This window comes from Giraffa tippelskirchi, chromosome 1 (genome assembly GCF_054371585.1).
Source record: "Giraffa tippelskirchi isolate mGirTip1 chromosome 1, T2T-mGirTip1v1.2.pri, whole genome shotgun sequence".
NCBI lineage: Eukaryota > Metazoa > Chordata > Mammalia > Artiodactyla > Giraffidae > Giraffa > Giraffa tippelskirchi.
The window spans coordinates 204,050,017-204,056,016 of NC_137275.1; the positions used below are offsets into that span (position 1 = coordinate 204,050,017).

The 6,000-nt window shown below is 50.0% G+C and overlaps 1 pseudogene; it reads left to right on the forward strand.

Annotated features, from left to right (window-relative positions):
• Nucleotides 1–5,273: 5,273 nt before the first annotated feature.
• LOC145516455 (large ribosomal subunit protein uL29 pseudogene) lies at nucleotides 5,274–5,636 on the forward strand (annotated as a pseudogene).
• Nucleotides 5,637–6,000: the final 364 nt, after the last annotated feature.

The window sequence follows — 6,000 nt, forward strand, 5'->3', positions numbered from 1 at the left end:
ACCCATGCACTGCAACAAAGAGCAGCCCCTGCTCACCGCAGACTAGAGAAAGCTCTCGCAAAGCAACAAAGACCTAATGCAACTACAAATAAATAAATAAAAATTGTATATAAAAAAAGAAATGCTCTGAATCGCCCCAGGTCCTTCAGTGTTTTAAACTTCCCTCTTCAGCCACATGACGTGGAATATATGGGTTTTCTTTTTTTTTCTCACCAACTCATAGGCAAACAAACTTAAAGGGACCTATGAGGCAATGTTCTCCAAAACACTGCCATTTTTGAACAGGGACAGTACCCCCACAAGACATCCATCTCAGACAAGTGTAGCTCCACTGGCTAGTGCACCCCAATTCATCCACCTCCATCCGTGATTGTACTCTTGCAGTAATAGCAGTGCCAGCTCCTTCATCTCCAAGGGGCTCAGTTCCACCCGAGACCTGCCGCATGAACTTCCCTCAGGAATTTGTCAGAGTGCAGAGTCTCAGGCCCTGCCCAGCCCTCCAAACTGAGCACCCACATTTTAGTAAGATCATGGTGATGCCCAGCAATGAGCTGCTGGAGACACTGGCCAAGAGTGATGGACGTGAATCAGATCAAGAGGTATGCACGGAGCTGGTGGGGACTTATCCACTTTCTAAACAGCAGGAACACCAGAAGGGCTCTGAGAGGTGGGTGGAGCAGCCCAGGGGGAGGACAGGAAGACCACAGCGAGCGAGGAGGAGCTGTTCTGGACTACAATGTGTTAGGGATGTTTGAGGCACCCAGCAGAGGCCACTATTGAGCAGTGAGATGTGGGACCTCTGACCTGGATGCACAACCTCAAGACTCACCAGGGCCATGGCCATTTGCCAAATGACCTCTGAATTGAAGAAAAGGGGAGACGGCTAGTTCCAAGTCTGCTCCCCCTTATTCCATGGAATAGCATTTCGCCTTTGCACAAGATCTCCCTTGTGGACGCCAAATTTCTGATCTCCCTAGGGCTTCCTGGGTGACTCAGCGGTAAAGAATTCTCCTGCAGTGCGGGAGATGCAGGAAACGCACGTTTGATCCTTGGGTTGGGAAGATCTCCTGGAGGAGGGCATGGAGACCTGCTTCAGTATTCTTGCCAGGAAAATTCCGTGGGCAGAGGAGCATGGCAGGCCACGATCCATGGGGTCACAAAGAGTCAGACGTGACTGAAGCGACTGAGCACCGCACAGCACAACACACAGCTTGGTCACCTGATCCAGCTCCGGCCAATGGAGTGTGAACTTGCATGTCAGCTGCCCAAACAGGACTTGCTTTCTTTCTCCTTCAAGTTTTTTTTTTTCCTTCCTATGATTGTGATGCAAGTTGTGAGAGGGCAGCATAGGGGAAGTCCTGGGTCCCCACCTGACCATGTAGACCCAGACTGATGTCCCAGAGAGAGACATAAGCTGTCTTCAGTCACTGTGTTTTAGAAATCTTTTTAAATTTTTAAAATTTTGACCCTACTTCAGACACAGGAAAGTTGCAAGCATAGTACAACAAAGTATTCCTGTGTATCCTTCTGCCGGCTCCCCCATTTCTCTACATTTGTTTTATCCTTTTATCTCTTCCTCAAGTATACATATTTTTCTGAACCACTTGAGAGTAAGCCTCAGGTTCACTGTCTCTTTACCACTATATATGGCAATAGTTCCTACAAAGATATTGCCCTGATTTCATAAACCACAGCAAAATAATCAAAATCAAAAAACTATTAATAACATTGGTAGACTTGAAGCTACTATCCAATATACAGACCACAATTCTGTGATTCTGTTGATTGCCTCCACGACAAAAGAAGCACAGGATCTCGGCACAGTTGCTTGTCATAGCTCCTCAGTCTCCTTTAATCTGAAATCATTCCCGAGTCTGTTTAGTGACATGGACTTTTTTCTGACACCGACATCTGAAGAATTCAGCCTCTAAGGTTTATCTGATGCTCCCTCATAATTCAGTTCCAAGGTTGCCAGTCGTGATGTCGTGTCTTCTGCTGGGCAGGTGTCAGCACGTGCTCTCATTGGCTTGTTCTTATTCTTGGTCCCATATTGGTGGTTGTTTGGTCAAGGTGGAGTTGGCCAGGTTTCTCTAATGTTAAGTCACTGTTTTACACTTCCCAGTTAATGAGTGCTCTGCAGAGAGATGTTGAGGGTCATTCAGAAGTTTAGACAGCACAGTAACTAGTGCAAATGAGGACATTCTGCTGACTCAGCAGCAAATCCAAGCTCTTCGACCTGAGGACAGTGGTTAAGGATCATACATTCACATCCCTCCCTTGGTATTTGGACAGATAGGACATTTTTACTAGTTCCTCTAGACCCCCCATTAAACTTTAACATTAAATTTTAATAGCCCAGAAGAGAGCCTGGGTGGTGTATTTCCATTTTGCCAGTGAAGTCCGCAGCAGGACAGGCATGGTTTCTGGTCAAGGGGACTGGGAACCACTCCTTCTCTAGGATGCTTTCAGCCTCCACAACAGATGACTCAACTCCAAGGGTCTGAACAGGAGTTCAGCTCCTCCCTTTGTCCTGAATCCCTGCAGGGGCTGACCCCTCTTTTCCAAGATAATCTATTTAACCAGTACCTGCCTTCAGCAGTCCCACCTGAAGACGCCTCCCCATGGGAGAAAAACGCACACACTCCCCCAGGAAATGAGGACAAATGAGGAAGAGACCTTCAAAGTTGTCACACCAGGAGGATAAAGAGCAGACGCCGGCTGGCCTGGGGCCGGGTTTCAGCTCCTGCTGCTCCACCATCGTCTCCCCACTCATTCAGTCCAGCATCCTCTGCTGTCCCCCAACTCTCAGCACTTTTTGAGGTCACCTCTGCTCCTCCTAAGGGTTCCCAGATGGCTCAGCAGTAAAGAATCCACCTGCCAATGCAGGAGACATGGGTTCGATCCCTGGGTTGGGAAGATCTCCTGGAGAAGGGAATGGCTACCCACTCCAGTATTCTTGCCTGGAGAATTCCCATGGACAGAGGAGCCTGGCTGGCTACAATCCATGGGACTGCAAAGAATCAGACACGACTGAGTACGCACACCTACTCCTCCTGAACCTACCCCTCCCCTCTCACACTGCTTGGTGAGACTTGCACAGTCCGAGTCAGGACGCTCCACCCCGGGGGAGGGGGGTCTCCTGGCCTCCTTCCTTCCCTGTCGGTGATGCCTCCATCACAAGGATGATGTGGGTGGCCTTTGATCTTCACACAACCCTGGATCACATCCCCATACACTGTCCCCATGAGAAAAGGCACTAGATGAGTGAGAGAAAGTGTCTGCTTCATTTCAGAAGGGAAAGGAATTTCCTCTGTACCAAAAAGACAGGGATCCCTGCTTCTCAGACTCGGAGATCATAGGTGGTGACATAGACCAGACCCAGGAAAAGGAAGAAGGAACATACAAGGAGAGATATGTGAGGAGATGGCCCCTCTGGGCCACAGGAAGACCAGGGACCTGCCACACCCAGCCCAGGGCCAGCCTCTCCAAAGCTGCAAGACAATTTCTAAGTTTGTGAGTGGAAAAAGGAAGGAATTCTAAAAGGGGAAGAGAGAGAGAGCACATGATATATGATCATAAATATGACAAAATCCACCCTGCTTATCTCAGAAAATATACACAGCATTTCCCTGTATCAGTAAAACGAGCTGATGATTGGGGATGTTCCACCCTTGAATGAATCAGACTTTAACACCTGAGACCAAAGAGGGGGACTAGAATCTGGACAATTGGGCCCTACGTTTTTCAGATCCTGCTTAGCTTGTCACACACGTGCTTCCAAAAGGTACCAATTTCTGAACTATATTCAGACCATAACAAATAAAACCTATCCTCAACATATTGCAGGTGTGGGTCACATTATCCTAGGATTCCTTGAAAAACAAAAGGAATTTTCCACCCCGCTCAGTGCGTTTAATAAAAGAACCAGATGTGTTTGTTCCCTGGGGGCCTCAGACCTTGTCATTTCACCAGCAAAGATACCAGCAGGGACAGAAGTGGCTACAATGACAGCAGGCCCCGGACAGCCAGCAGGCCCCAGGCCACACGGAGGCCTCTCCTCCTGTAAAGCCATCCTGCCCCAGTCATTGCTGGAAGGGAAAATCTAGTGGCCTGATCACCCACGGCCACCCCGACACACACCCTCCAGGGCACGAGACCAACCTAAGTGACCATGTGTACAATTGTGTGTGAGAGAGAGAGACAGAGACAGAGAGACAACGAGATGATTGTTGCAACACAAAGCACATCAGCCCAACTATGGACCACCCTCCCCCCCAGTCCAGTGCTCTGCCAGGCAGTCTGGAGGGCACTGTCGACTTCAGAAGCACAACCCATTTGGGGACCCCAATAACCCAGAAACCCTAGGGGGTACAGAGAATGGCCTGTCCAGGAGCCTGCTGAGAGCAGGACTCTGAGAAAGTTCGACTGTCCACTGCAGGGCTTCTGCCCTCCCCAGCACTGGGAACCCAGTGTGGTCCAGGGGTCAGCTCCGAGCCCAGAGGCCTGCTCTACTTTCATGGTGGGAGAGCACCAGGCCCCTGAGTCCCACCGCTGACAGGGTTTCCAAGGGCAGTCCGCAGGGTCAGGAAGCATTTCCTAAGTAAGATCCGTATGCCCCAGAGCAGTCCTCACTGGTATCCCCAAAGGCCAGCTCTGCTTTAACCCGGAGGAGGATGGGCAGGCAGGATCATTGGCCATAATCATTAGTGAGCACGTTCTATACTCAAGGCAGTGGACTGGGGCTGGGGCTGGACAGAACACAGGCTCTGACCACCACAAGTCCACAGTCCAGGAGGCCCTGAAATTTTACCAAGCACCCTCAACCCTGCTGATCATTCCCATCTCCCTCTTCCTGAAACCCCCATCAGGAGCCCCCCAGAGTCAAGGAGGCAGACGTGGAAGGGGGTCAGGAAGAGCCTGGAAGGTGCCCAGGAAGAGCCCACACGTCTCCCCCAAACACAGCCTCACAAAGTCAGATTCGTCCTGGCAGGTTAAGCAGGGGACACGTTGTGAATGGAGGGTGAGGGTCTCTGTCCCACCTTCAGACTACACAGAATCTCAGGAGACAAATAAAGCTCTGGATCCATTTCTCGAACTAATGCCCGATGGAACCCTACTCCAGTTGGAAGGGATGGTGCAAGAGATGTGCCCCATGTTTAAATAGGTTTGGGGAATGTGGGGTGAAAGGAAGCCTGGTGCCGCCCTGCAGGATTCATCCAAGCTTTTACCCCTTCTTTCCCTCTGAGAAGGCAGCAGAGGCAGACTATACAGCCATGGCCAAGATTAAGGCTGGACACCTTCACTGCAAGGAGGAGGAGGAGCTGCTGAAACAGGAGGAGGAGCTGAAGGTAGAGCTGTCCCAGCGGCACGTGGCTAAAGTGACAGGCAGCGTGGCTTCCAAATTCTCCAGGATTCAAGTTATTCATAAATCCATCACCCATGTACTGACTGTCATTAACCAGACTCAGAAAGAGACCCTCAGGAAATTCTATAAGGGCAAGAAGTACAAGCCCCTGGATCCACAGCCCAAGACAACATGCCGCTGACTCAACAAGCATGAAAAGAACCTGAAGACCAAGAAGCAGCAGCAGAAGGAGCCGCTGTACCCTCTCTGGAAGTACCCAGTCAAGGACTGAGCATCCAGGCATCAATAAAACAAATAAATCAGAAAAAAGAAAAACAACTTTTATCCCATCACAGTGTATCTGGGCTTCCCTTGTGGCTCAGCTGGTAAAGAATCTGCGTGCAGTGCAGGAAACCTGAGTTTGATCCCTGGGTTGGGAAGATCCCCTGGAGAAGGGAGAGGCTACCCACTCCAGGATTCTGGCCTGGAGAATTCCATGGACTGTATAGTTCATAGGGTCGCAAAGAGTCGGTCACAACTGAGCGACTTTCACTTCACTTCACTTCAGTGTATCTGGAATCTCTGACAAGTGTGGACCTGCCACAATGCCACATTTATTTAACCACAAACCCTTTGTCATGGACCATAAAGCCAGG